The sequence below is a fragment of the Podarcis pityusensis genome (genome assembly GCF_964106645.2).
Source record: "Podarcis pityusensis genome assembly, chromosome: 12".
Taxonomy (NCBI): Eukaryota; Metazoa; Chordata; class Lepidosauria; order Squamata; family Lacertidae; genus Podarcis; species Podarcis pityusensis.
In genome coordinates this window covers 22,415,438-22,429,782 of record NC_138037.1, presented here as the reverse complement: position 1 = coordinate 22,429,782, position 14,345 = coordinate 22,415,438, and the positions used below count along the sequence as shown (strand labels likewise).

At 50.0% G+C, this 14,345-nt stretch overlaps 1 long non-coding RNA gene across 1 annotated transcript in view; it reads left to right on the top strand.

The window, feature by feature from the left end:
* The window catches only part of LOC308459317, a 28,686-nt gene extending 14,906 nt beyond the window's left edge, over window positions 1-13,780 (top strand). The window contains exons 2-3 of the long non-coding RNA XR_013977996.1: window positions 11,544-11,668; window positions 13,625-13,780. This is a non-coding gene — a long non-coding RNA (uncharacterized lncRNA). The remainder of the gene's footprint in view (window positions 1-11,543; window positions 11,669-13,624) is intronic.
* The last annotated feature ends 565 nt before the right edge of the window (window positions 13,781-14,345 follow it).

Here is a 14,345-nt window from a genome sequence, read left to right as displayed (position 1 = left end):
CCTAGCTAGCAGTCAGTGTCTGGGGGCGCAATACAACATTTTGTTGCAGGACCCACTTGATTGGACAAATTCATGGAGGATAAGGCTCTTATCCAGTGTGGTGTAGTGGTTAAGAGTGGTGGACTCGTAATCTGGTGAACCGGGTTCGCGTCTCCACTGCTCCACATGCAGCTGCTGGGTGACCTTGGGCTAGTCACACTTCTCTGAAGTCTCTCAGCCCCACTCACCTCACAGAGTGTTTGTTGTGGGGGAGGAAGGGAAAGGAGGTTGTTAGCCGCTTTGAGACTCCTTAGGGTAGTGATAAAGCGGGATATCAAATCCAAACTCCTCTTCTTCTTCTTCTTCTTCTTCTTCTTCTTCTTCTTCTTCTTCTCAGTCTCTACTAGTCATGATGGCTATGCTCTGCCTCCACAGTCGGAGGTAGTAAAGCTTCTAAATATTTTGGGGTTGTGAGCAGAGAGGGAGAAGGTCTAGCATTATAGCCAGGCAGCTTGTACAATAGTTTATGACCACATAGAGAAAGGTATGGGTGGGATTACTGTACTCTGAGCCTGTAATAGATCCTTTTCTTCCACCCTGCCCTTTGCACTTCCATGAGTTCTCGCAGAGCAAACAGGTTCCAATATCTCCCACTGTAATGCAAAGCAAGAGGCAGCGAGAGGATTCCAGTGATCATCGGCAGTGCATAATACTTTCATAATAATTTATGTATGGAGAAAGGTGGAATATGACACTTGAACGCTACCAGCTCACCCAATATGCACACCGTGATAGCAATCAGTTATAGCGATCAAGTCACGGAGAAATATTGTGCTAACTATTAATATTAATGATTGCAGTGAAATTTATGAAGCATATTTCACACCAGAAATGAACCATTTCCCAGCAGCTACTGACTTTAGTTATTCATTGTTGGACAGAAAGTTTCTATAGACACCCGGACAGATAAACACAAATATATTTACATTAAAATGCCATGCATGAATGTAAATATGTTTGTCTTGTGTTTTTTTACCTATGTACATCACTTAGCAATGTAAGTGTTATATGATTAAAGCATCCCAACCCTCAAAACTATTTGCTGGCCAGGAGAGTAGAGGGTGTGCCATCTAATCCTTGGTGGAGTGGAATGTCTTCAAAGTATTATTATTCTCATTATAGGGATATTTTGCTAGCACTTATTAGGACATGTGCTTGCTAGAGGCCTCACTGTACTATTTCCATTTACTTGACTGATGGATCAAATTATGCATTAGAAATGTTACCCAAAAGGAAGATAGTTTAGCAGAACAGTTTAGGGATGTTTACTTTAAAGTAAGTCCCAATGCAGCCACTGGGGTTGGCCCCCAAGTACTTGTGTTCAGGACTGCAGCCTTACTGTGTAATCCAATACATGTCTACTCAGAAAAATGTCCTGTTGCATTCAATGGGGTCAGCTCTCAAGTAGACTAGGACAGGGGAAGCCATATGTTGTTGGATAGAATCATGGAATTGTAGAGTTGAAAGGGACCACAAGGATCATCTACTCCAGCCGCCTGCGAGGCAAGCATTTTTTGCCCAATGTGGGGCTCAAACCCACAACCCTCATGTTCCACCAACTGAGCTAGCACTTCACCTGGTGTGACATGAGTCAGAGTCACTGACTTGGGTGGCTTTAAAAGGATTGGACAAATTCATGGAGGATAAGGCTCTTATCCAGTGTGGTGTAATGGTTAAGAGTGGTGGACTCGTAATCTGGTGAACCGGGTTCGCGTCTCCACTGCTCCATCAGCTGCTGGGTGACCTTGGGCTAGTCACACTTCTCTGAAGTCTCTCAGCCCCACTCACCTCACAGAGTGTTTGTTGTGGGGGAGGAAGGGAAAGGAGATTGTTAGCCGCTTTGAGACTCCTTAGGGTAGTGATAAAGCGGGATATCAAATCCAAACTCCTCCTCCTCCTCTTCCTCTTCCTCTTCCTCTTCCTCCTCCTCTTCTTCTTCTTCTTCTTCTTCTTCTTCTTCTTCTTCTCAGTCTCTACTAGTCATGATGGCTATGCTCTGCCTCCACAGTCGGAGGTAGTAAAGCTTCTAAATTCCAGTTGCTGGCAACTGTGAAAGGGGAGAGTGCTCTGGTGCTCATGTCCTGCTTGCAGATTTCCTGCAAGTAGACATGGTTGCCCACCATGAGATTAGGATGCTGAGCTAGATTTCAAAGTGGAACGTTAGCACAGGAATAGCAAGAGCGAACTGGAATTTGGAGAACACTTGTTATTTGTCATAACTTACCATTTATTGAATCCCTGGGACATATTTATAGCACCACACAGAGTGATTCCTAGTTTCTAAGAAGGATGAAAGCATTCCCTGCCCCCATTAATGGAACAGTATTTATGAGATATTAAACTGCTTTATCATAAATCAGATCACTGGTTAATCTCGCTCTGTGCTGCCTAATCTGATTGGCAATAGTGCTCACATTGCAGACAGCGATGTTTCCCAGCCTGATACCTCTAAATTACAGCCTCTCCCAAAAGTTTTTGTGGCACTGATGTTCTGTGTGTGTCTTCTCAAAACTAAGCCCCGTTGAGATCGATGGGAATCAGACTCCCAGGAAAGTGCAGTCCTCTATTCTCAGGTAAGTAAGCCCTGTTGAAAGCAAAGAGGGGCTTACTTCTGAGTAAATATGTATAGGATTGCACTGTTAACTATATATATATATATATATATATATATATATGAACACTGTTAGCCAAAGTTAATGTCTTCAAAGTTCTCCTGATGTGAATGGGGGTGTTTTAATCAGCGTTCAGCTTTTCTACTGAAATCAGAGGAGCTTTTAAAAAAGTTGGACATGACAGCCTCATTGTATTCAAATTAAAATTCAGAAGGATATGTGATTGATTTTGGAATATTTAAGTGGCAACGTGGATGATGTGCTGGAGCATGTTTGTAAGGTTACATAATGAAATATAATTTAGAATCGTTTTCCACTTGATGAATATTGATCAGTGGTGTAATATAATCTGGCAAACAGCCATAATGGAAAAGCTGTTGCAAAAACTGAAGGTGGCAAGGGGAGAGAAAAACAAATATAATTTTTATGCTGTATGGTGTGATTTTATTAAATATACAAATGAAACAACACAGAGATGAGAAATACTTGCAGCATATATTGCAGTATGGCATAGATAAGCAGGCACCATTCATTAGCTCACTCCTATTACCCTCCTGTTTTCCAGGCTGATTTTCTGAATGACTCATTTTACCAGTTTACAGTAATTATCTCATTATTATGTACTGTAAAATAATACGTTGAGTACTTTATTCCCCTAGTGACCCATTTTTTGTTAGGCACGTCATGTTTTATGATTTAAGTCCATACAATTTTTTGTGTACAATTTTGCAACAAGGAAATAAATAAATAATAATGGTTTCCATTAATTATGTAATAATTAAAATTTGATAATGGTTAATCATATTTTTGCCTGTTGTTACCTAGGAGACAAAAAAATATGGTTAAACTGCCCTGGATATAATCATCATCATATATACTAATAGGAAGCCCAGTTCTTCGGATGCCAGTTCTTTTGTAGCCAGAACAGCACCATCCATATCCAAAAAAAAAAAAAAACAAAAACAACAAAAAACAGCATTAAATCATAGAATTGTAGAGTTGCAGGGGATCCTGAGGGAATCCTGTCCACAGCCATCCCTGGCTGGGCTCAAACCACCAACCTTCTGATTGAAAGCCAGATGCACTGAAGAAGAGCCTGCTGGAAATCCCTGGCTTTTGCAGGAGCACATAAAAACCTTTAGAGAAAATGAAACCTACGTGATGTTTGGGGCAGGGGAGAACCCAGTGAGGGCTAATAACGCTCATGCTAGCTGGCAGGCAGAGGGCAGGAAAATAGAAGATTAGATGGAGAGGGAATAGAATGGAGTATCCATGCAAGGGGCATTGCTGAATTCCTGGGCAAGAGAACACTACATCCACAATGCAACATTTGTTGCAGATGCCTCTTGTAATGCAAGTCTCACTCTTTCCTTTCCTTTCATTAGGGCCCATACTTTATTTGTAAAACACAAGAAAATGGTTGCAATATACAATGGCTCCAGGAGCTTGCTGCCCTTTGTGGAAGTGTGTACCATATATCCATAGCTGTCAAGTGTCCCTTATTTGAAGGGACAGTCCCTTATTCCAGCGCCATGTCCCGCTGCTGTCCCTTATTGATAGATGTCCCTTAAATGTCCCTTAAATGATGTCCCTTAAATTTCAAAGGAAGCAGCTCCTCTCCCTCCCTCCCTGCCGGCCAGGGAGGAGGGAGGCTCCAACTGTGTTGCTTGGCTGTGTTGCTCACCCAATAAGAAGTCTAAGAACAACTGGGGGGTGGAGCTTGCATGCCTTGTGTGTGGCTAGTTAATGCAAGCTGAGGGGGGTTTTGAATGCTGGATGCCATTTTGTTGCACGTGCTTTGCAGTGCAAAACCAGGCCGGGGAGCCATCTTAAGTTGAGGCTGCATAGGCCTTGTGGTGCATGTGATTCAGATTTTATTCAGTTGAACCTCTGTGTGCTGGTCCCGGGGGTAAGGTACCGTGAGTGTAGCAGAGTCCACACGAAGAGGGGTGAGGTCCGATGCAGAGAGCCGGGCGGGGAACAGGAACGCTGGAACAGAAGGCCGAGCAGGGAACAGGAGTACCGGATAGTCAGGAACAGGAAGCCGAGCAGGGATCAGGAACACAGGAAGGTCCGAAGCCAACAACGACGTTGCTCCCGCAACCTGGGGCCGGGCTGACTGGGCTTTTATCCTCTTCTAAGGCCAGGGGCGGTCCCGGTCCCCAGGAGCCCCGCCTCCTCTGGCCTTAAGGCGAGCACTCCTCCTGGGGGCAACCAGTTCCCTTCGCCTCTCTGCCCTAAGCCTCTGCAGATCAGGAGAGGCCGAAGGGTTACTGGGCCCTGGAGGAGGCTCACCTGTGGCCACTGAGTCATCAAGCCCCTCTGGGGCCAGAAGGGCTTCACCTGGGGCCAGCTCCTGATGCACTGCCACAGGTGCAGGCTCTTCAGCATCTAGGCCTTGCCCCAGTTCAGCCGGCCCTGGAGGCGGGGACTCCTGTGCAGGCTGGGATTCCTCTGTTTCATCCTCCGAATCGGAATCCCAGGCCATCACACCATCCCCCCTCCCAGGCCCCCCCCTCAACCGAGGGTCCGGACCCGGCTTGCCGGGGTACGTCGCATGGAACTCTCGGAGGCAGGCAGGTGCGTGGACATTGGCCGCTGGTTCCCAGGAACGGTCCTCCGGTCCGTACCCCTTCCAGTCAATGAGATACTGCAGCTTTCCCCTGCGGTATCGGGAGTCCAGGATGCGTTCCACCTCGTACTCAGGCTCTCCCCGAACCAACACTGGCTGCGGTCGGGGACGGTTCGGGTGGAACTCGTCGGGTGGGGCCACCGGACTCAAAAGGGACCTGTGGAAGACCGGGTGAACCTTCAGGGTTGCGGGTAACCGGAGACGGAATGCCACAGGAGAGATTTGGTCTACGATAGGGAACGGGCCGGTGAAGCGGGCGTCCAACTTCCGTGAAGGTCGAGAGGGGTGAAGGTGGCGAGTGGAGAGCCAAACCAGGTCACCGACGCGAAGTTCCGGCCCCACCTGGCGGTGGCGGTCGGCCTGGGCTTTGTACGCTTCCTTGGCCTGGTGCAGTTGCTCCACCAAAAGCTGTTGCTGGGACTGGAGCTCTTGAAGCCACTCCGTCACCGCCGGGACCGCGGATGCCGGCAGCACCTCTGGAAACAGCCGTGGATGATAACCATAACTGGCCTGGAACGGGGTCTGCTGGGTGGACGCATTCACCGCGTTGTTATAGGCGAACTCCGCCAATGCCAGGTGGTCGACCCAGTCATCCTGCTGGTAGCTGCAGTAACACCGGAGGTACTGCTCCAGCACCGCGTTCGCCCGTTCCGTCTGGCCATCGGTCTGTGGGTGGTAGGCTGACGAGAGGCAGACCTCTGTCCCGAGGGTCTGGTGTAATGCTCGCCAGAACCGGGATGTGAACTGAACGCCCCGGTCGGACACCACGCGCTCAGGTAGTCCATGCAGGCGGAAGACATGCTGAAGGTACAGCTGAGCAGTTTCCTTGGCTGTGGGTAGATGGACAGGGAGCGCAGTGCACCATCTTGGTGAAATGGTCGGAGAAAACCAGAAGGCAGGTACAGCTACGAGACGAGGGTAAGTCCACTACAAAGTCCAACGAAACTGTGTGCCAAGGGCGCGGTGGAACTGGCAATGGCTGAAGTAGGCCGGGGGGTCGCCCGGTAGGTCCCTTGGCGCGCCGGCAGACATCACAACCAGCAACGTAGCGAGCCACGTCAGCCTTCAGGCGGGGCCACCAAAACTCACGACTGACCAGATGGGTGGTCCGATACCGTCCAAAGTGCCCCGCTGCTGGGGCATCATGGGCCATCCGGAGAACCTCCAGCCGCAGTGGCCCTGGCGGGATGTACAGACGACCGTGGTGCAGCAGGAGGCCCTGATGCAGGACCAGCCCCGGATACTGTGGGCTGGACCCTTCAGCCAGCTCCCGGAGTCGTTCCTGGGCCCAAGCGTCGACCCGCTGCTGTTCCCGCACCCGAACCTGCAGTGGCTGCGCCTCCTGGGTGGCCAGGAATGCGGCCGGAGGTAGGATCGTGGTGGGTTCTGCTTGCTGTACCGTGTCTGCGTTGTCTTCAGGTTTCCGGGACAGGGCATCCGCCTTCAGATTCTGAGAGCTAGGGATGTAGCGGATCCGAAACTGGAACCGGGAAAAGAACAACGCCCACCGGATCTGTCTTTGGTTCAGCTTGCGGGTGGTCTGGAGGTACTCCAGGTTCCGGTGGTCGGTTCTCACCTCCACCGGATGTCGTGCCCCCTCAAGATGGTGGCGCCAGACCTCAAAGGCTACCTTGATGGCCAGTAGTTCCCGCTCCCACACAGTATAGTTACGCTCCGCTGGTAGGAGCTGGCGGGAATAGAAGGCACAGGGTAAGAGTGGCGCTTCAGGACCAATCTGTTGAGACAAGACGGCACCGAGAGCCGTACTGGAGGCGTCGGTCTCCACCACAAAGGGTCGAGAGGGGTCAGGATGTTGTAAGATTGGTGCCCTCTGGAAACAGGCCTTCAACCCCTGAAACGCCTCCTCTGCCTCCTTGTCCCAGGAAAACGGCGTCTTTGGGCGCAGTAGCCGGGTCAACGGGGTGGTGCGATGAGCATAATCAGCGATGAAGGTCCGGTAGTAATTGGCGAACCCCAGGAAACGTTGTAGGTCCTTGCGGTTCCGGGGTGCCGCCCATTCTTGAACCGCTGTCACCTTCCCCGGGTCCATTTGCACCCCATCCGGAGAGAGCCGGTGACCAAGGAAGTCCACAGTCCGCTGATGGAACTCGCACTTGCTGAGCTTTGCGTACAAACGGTGCTCACGCAAGCGCTGCAGCACGGTCCGGACATGTCCCTCATGGCGAGCCGGGTCACGGGAGTAAATCAGTATGTCATCCAAATACACCACCACGTACTTGTCTAACAAGTCCTGAAACACGTGGTTGATGTAGCGTTGGAACACAGCAGGCGCGTTGCACAACCCGAAAGGCATAACCAAATATTCGAACTGCCCGTACCGGGTCCCAAACGCTGTCTTCCACTCATCCCCGGCTCGGATCCGAATCAAGTTGTAGGCCCCCCGGAGGTCCAGCTTGGTGAACACCTGTGCCCCTTGCACCCGCTCCAGCAGCTCCGAGATAAGGGGCAAGGGGTATCGGTCTGGGACGGTAATTTTGTTCAGGGCTCGGTAATCATGGCAAGGGCGGAGTTCCCCACATTTCTTCTTAACGAAAAGCACTGGTGCCGCGGTAGGCGAGGTGGAAGGCCTAATGAACCCACGCTCCAGGTTCTTGCGCAAGAAGTCCTGCAAAGCCTCGCGCTCTGGCTCTGTTAGAGAATATAAGCGACTCACTGGTAAAGGCGCTCCGGGTTGGAGGTCTATGCCGCAGTCAAAAGGCCGATGCGGCGGCAGCTGGTCTGCCCCCCGTTCCTCGAACACGTCCTGGTAGTCCTGATACACGGCTGGGAGCGTGGGTGCTGCCTCCTCTGAGGGCGCGGCCGCCAGCGTCCCGGATTGAGCATGGGAACATGGGTCTGGGAAGTGCACGGTCCGTTTGACCCAGTGAATCTGAACGTTGTGGGCTTCCAGCCAGTCCATCCCGAGCACCAGGGGGAAGCGGGGCATAGAGGCAATGTCCAAAGTTCGCAACTCCCGGTGCTGCTGGAAACACAGGACCAGGGGCTGGGTCTCCTGAGTAACGGCACCTGAACACAGAAGTCGTCCGTCAATCGCTTCCACCTGGACCGGTACTGGCTTGTTCCGAAGTGGCACCTGATGATGGGCGGCAAAAGCAGCGTCCATATAAGAGCGGGTTGCCCCTGAATCTACCAAAGCATGGGTGAGGATCCAGGGCCCACCTGGAGGGTATAAACGTACCGAAACCATAAGATGTTGCAAGTCCATTGATGCAGGCCCATTCTGCGCGGTTTGGGACCCCCGGTAGCTAGGGCCATCAGCTACTGGGGTTGGCGGTTTCCCTGCGGCTGGTGTTTCTCAGGGCAAGACCGAGCGAAGTGTCCACTTCCGCCACAGTAAAGACAGAGATTTCCCTCCCGACGCCGCGCCTTCTCTGCGGGGGAAAGGCGTGGCCGCACTGCCCCGAGCTGCATAGGCTCCTCCGTTAAATCAGTTGTGACCGTGGGGCTGCCGGAAAAAGCTGGTGCCGTGAACTGGAAGTGTCGGCGACCCCGGGCCTGACGACGATCCTCCAACCGGTCGTCTATTTGTAGACTCCGTTGAATGAGAGTGTCTAGCGTGGTGGGGCGTTCCATTGTGGCCAACTGGTCCAGTACCTCGTCCGAAAGCCCTTCAAGATACTGGTCCCGCAGTGCCGAATCATTCCAGGTCAAGTCCTGTGCCAACAGCCGAAACTCCGTGGTATATGCGGCCACCGTGGACTTGCCCTGTTTCAAACGCCGAATCGCCCGGTTGGCTTGACTCCCTTTCTGGGGGTTGCCGAACGCGGCCTCCAAACGATTGCAAAACCCCGTATAGTCTGCCAGCAAGGGGGAGTCTTGCCTGAGTAGCGGCAACGCCCACTTGGCCGCCTGGTCCTTTAACAAACTAATCAAAAAGTGCACCTTGGTGCGGTCGTCAGGAAAGTTCCGGGCTCGCCCCTGAATATACAGCTTGGCCTGGGCCAGGAACATGGGAAAGCTGGCCGGGGCTCCATCAAATTTCTCAGGCAAAGCCACTGGGTACTTGCCAGGAGCCGGGGCGTCGGCCCCAGGAGCCGGTAGGGCTTCCAAGCGTTGCTGAAGTGCCACAACCGCGTCACTGAGCTGCTGCACGGTGTGAGTCAAGGCCTGGTTCTCCTGGGCCAAAGCCACCAGTGTAGCCGCCTGGTCAGCCATGGCCTCTGGCTCTTCCCGAACGCACCCCTACGAAGGGGGAGTGCGGGTGTGGCGGGAGCAAACTGTGCTGGTCCCGGGGGTAAGGTACCGTGAGTGTAGCAGAGTCCACACGAAGAGGGGTGAGGTCCGATGCAGAGAGCCGGGCGGGGAACAGGAACGCTGGAACAGAAGGCCGAGCAGGGAACAGGAGTACCGGATAGTCAGGAACAGGAAGCCGAGCAGGGATCAGGAACACAGGAAGGTCCGAAGCCAACAACGACGTTGCTCCCGCAACCTGGGGCCGGGCTGACTGGGCTTTTATCCTCTTCTAAGGCCAGGGGCGGTCCCGGTCCCCAGGAGCCCCGCCTCCTCTGGCCTTAAGGCGAGCACTCCTCCTGGGGGCAACCAGTTCCCTTCGCCTCTCTGCCCTAAGCCTCTGCAGATCAGGAGAGGCCGAAGGGTTACTGGGCCCTGGAGGAGGCTCACCTGTGGCCACTGAGTCATCAAGCCCCTCTGGGGCCAGAAGGGCTTCACCTGGGGCCAGCTCCTGATGCACTGCCACAGGTGCAGGCTCTTCAGCATCTAGGCCTTGCCCCAGTTCAGCCGGCCCTGGAGGCGGGGACTCCTGTGCAGGCTGGGATTCCTCTGTTTCATCCTCCGAATCGGAATCCCAGGCCATCACACTCTGGTTACAAAGTTGGTTGGACAGTGTTCTCGAAGCTGCCAGCATGAGTTTGACCAGACTGCAGGAGGACAGGAAGACTGGAGTGCCTGGAACAGGTGAGGCTGCAGGTCCCTTATTTTGGCTGCTGGTCCCTTATTTTCAAGGCTGCTGGTCCCTTATTTTCAAATCTGTAAGTTGACAGCTATGCATATATCACAAAACAATACGTAACATTCCTTGCTGGTATGATAACTGCTGCTCGACATTCAATTGCTCGCAACACCCTGCAAGGTAGTTACAGAACACAGATGACACATCTCTGTCCAAGCTGTTTATTTACAATATAAATTAGATAGGCTGGATAAACAAAAAGAACAACTGCTAAAGGAATAGGGTTGGCGTAAGTCAGGATTCATCAAGGGAGCAGGCAGAGTGAAGGAAAGTCTAGCTCCCTCCTTCACTATTTGCAAATGTTCCACTTGTAGTCTTTGCCCGTCTTATATTTAGTAAAGTAGCTGTTAGCGCAGCATTGCGGCTGACGTCATTGGATACCAGTGTTTTGCCAAAGTTGTTTGCTCTGTTGTGGTTTTCCTCCTGTATAATCCAAATGCTCCTTGGAATGTGCCCAGCAATCAATGATTACTAAACCACCAGAAACTTTGAAGTGTGGGAGACATTTTTCTTTATTAGCAGAACCGTGAGATTGCGCCTACGCACATAATATGCTTTCTTTCCCTGACTGCAGCAGAGAAGTAGACTTTTTGCATAAATGGCAGGGGTGGGGTGGAGAGGCAGGTGACATACATCAGAGAAATGGCTTTTCACAAAATCCAGTATTTTCTGTGGCCCTTCTAGCGACTACAGCATGGATATTTCCATGCATGTTCATAGAAGATACAAAGGTGTATGGCAAGATGTAGAACGATTGCTCCCTTTTTGGGGGAAGCATTTTGAATTGCTGTCGTTAAGCTACCTCTACACTATGTTTTGCAGGATGCATTCAAGTGCATACTGGAATTTTAGCTTTGCACAATTAAAGTGATACTTTGCTCTAGCGCAACACATCCACTTTTTCCGAATGGTTTTATTTTGTGGTTTGGAAAGGGATGTGAAAATGCATTGAACTGTATGGGACAATCGAGCGATTAATGGGAAGATGTGTAATACACACCCTACTAGCAAAGCAGGATCAATGCAGGATGAGTGCTCATTGTCACACAGCCTCCCTGTAAACAGCTCAAGAGTGAATGTTCCATATAAACTGGACCCCCACCTAGGCTTTGTGCAAGGGAGTCAGGATGGGTGCTGGGTAGGCAGAGCCTGTGGACAAGCCCTCTAATGGTTACTGCCTTTTTTATCTTTTGTCGCTCTGTTGTTTTCATCTTTTATGGCTGCTTTATTGAATTTATTTATTTTTATCCTGTTTTATCCCATTTTTCAGACAACCATTAACTCCGAAAAGTGACTGACATCAAGCAAGAGAGGCAGGCCCTGTTGTCAGTCTAGCTGCAAACTTGAAAAGACACACAAAGGAAGAGAAAGGAGACCAAAATGAAGCCATATGCTGTAAGTGGGTCTTATTTATCCAGCTGATCTTCCTTGGCTGCTGTTCTTGCTTCAATAACAAATGTTTGCTCAGGGTCTTTTTGGCTGATGGACAGGACCAGAGTGTCCTTTTCCCTTTCTCCTGCAGTCCCCGGGCACCTGGTATTTGGAGTTGAACCTTCTCCCTGGCAGGGAGATAAAGGTAAAGGGACCCCTGACCATTAGGTCCAGTCATGACTGACTCTGGGGTTGCAGCGCTCATCTCGCTTTATTGGCCGAGGGAGCCGGCGTACAGCTTCCGGGTCATGTGGCCAGCATGACTAAGCCGCTTCTGGCGAACCAGAGCAGCGCACAGAAACGCTGTTTACCTTCCCGCCGGAGCGGTACCTATTTATCTACTTGCACTTTGACGTGCTTTTGAACTGCTAGGTTGGCAGGAGCTGGGACTGAGCAACGGGAGCTCACCCTGTCGCGGGGATTCGAACTGCAACCTTCTGATTGGCAAGGCCTAGGCTCTGTGGTTTAACCCACAGCGCCACCCGCATCCCCATGGCAGGGAGATCGGAAGCCAGTTATTTATTTCTGATACCAAATTGTTTTTTAAAATTGTTAAGTTGCTCTTTTTTTAAAAAAAAACCTTGTGCTGTGAGCCATATTGGGCTTATTGAGGAAATGCAGGATAGAAGTGGTTTTATTTATTTAATTCACCCCATTTCCATCCTTGCCCCGTTACTCTTAAATGTTACTGGAAGCCCAGTCTAACTTAATTGTGCTTTAGAAATAAAAAGCGCATCTTCTCGTAAAAGACCAGTTCATGATACTGAGACATGCATATTACCGCTGAGTATGTAAAACTTACATCATTTGTAGGAATGCTGATTCTAAGTATATGCATAGCATAGTTGCAGTGTCACAAAGAATGTCTGGCGAGCTGACAGGCGGTGACATTTCAACGGCATTGCTGGCAGTCACTGTGTCCCTTCATGAACGCTACGTTGCAGCGAGCGCTGAGTTGGTCAGAGATTTTATATGTTTAAGGCTATCGGTCTTATGGACTGCAAAGCCATAAATTCAACGAATTGCGGAACCATACACAATTTCTTTAAAATGTCCAGCTTCACATTTCTGACGTGCTTTGGCTACTGTGTAAAAGCAGCAACTTCTGTATAGAGTGTTTGTATTTTGGTCTGTTCTGAGGCAATTCTTTGATCCAGCAGATTCATTTAGATACCTAGTTGGCCTGTTCAGATGGTGGCTTTGAAGACCCTTGACAGTCAACATACAGTATGCAGCCCCCAAATTTCCCTTTCGCATCCATACAAGAGACAGCAAGTGAGCACAGGATCTATGGAGACCTGGCAATGCAACCAGCAACGATTGTACAGTGGTACCTCGGGTTAAGAACTTAATTTGTTCTGGAGGTCAGTTCTTAACCTGAAACTGTTCTTAACCCAAAGCCCCACTTTAGCTAATGGGGCCTGCTGCTGCTGCCGTGCCGCTGCTGTGTGATTTCTGTTCTCATCCTAAGCAAAGTTCTTAACCCGAGGTACTATTTCTGGGTTAGCGGAGTCTGTAACCTGAAGTGTCTGAAACCTGAAGTGTCTGTAACCTGAGGTACCACCGTACTGCATTTGTACAAAAACAGGAGATTCTATTTTAAGGTCACTCGCTTTTTTTGGCCTTCCTCACACCCCGTTTGAGTGTAAGGGAAGTCAGCAGGGTCTGAATCCAAGTCAGCATTGTTCAGCACTTTGAACCCCAGTCCATAGCTGTCAACTTTTCCCTTTTTGTGTGAGGAATCCTATTCGGAATAAGGGAATTTCCCTTAAAAAAAGGGAAACGTTGACAGCTATGCCCCAGCCCAAGATACACATGCTTAAATCCCCTCTTCTGCACAGCTGTGGAAAGGTGTAAGACCTCTGTCCTCTTCTGCCCCTGGCCACCCTAACAGACTCTCGTATTCCATCCTTTACCAAGGAACCTGTTCATTGGATAATCCAGTCTGCTGTCTAGAGATTGGAGCAGAAATGCAGAGAGTGCTGGAATATTCTAAGGAGCCCCCAAACAGGTTGCACAGGTAAATTGAAACTCCTAACCATAGATAGCTCAGTTGGTAGAGCATGAGACACTTAATCTCAGGGTTGTGGGTAGCATGCGTATGCCGCTTTAAAAAAAAAAGCCAGTGTTGCCTTCAGTTCGAGTGAGGTACTGTGATGTCATTGATGTTCATTCTGAAAGTATTGCTTTCCTAGAGATGCCAAGTCTGTCAGCTCAGTCAGGACAGTTGCTAAGAGACAGTGGAATGTCAAGGATCACTTTTACACTGAATCATTCAGATAGATATTCAAGGGGGAACATAATGTCACCGTATGCTTTCAATGAAGTCACATCAAGTACTACTTTGAATTCCTTAAATGTGACAAATGTGTTAATGTTTTCCAGTTTTAAAAGATTATACAGAAGCTTTAAAGAGTGGAAATTTTTAAAGCATTACAAATTCCACACTCTTCCTTTGATTCACCCTCTTGCCTTTGCTCAAAGAAATGTAACCAAAGAACTTGGCTCCAAAGCTCATCCACAGCTGAAATTCCTCCTGATGTATTAGAACTAGAATGCCCTCAACTGCAGCGCAGGTGACTAAATTATTCCTTTTGAAATCGAGAATTATGTTAAGTAATTTAACTTCTACTCAAAGGTA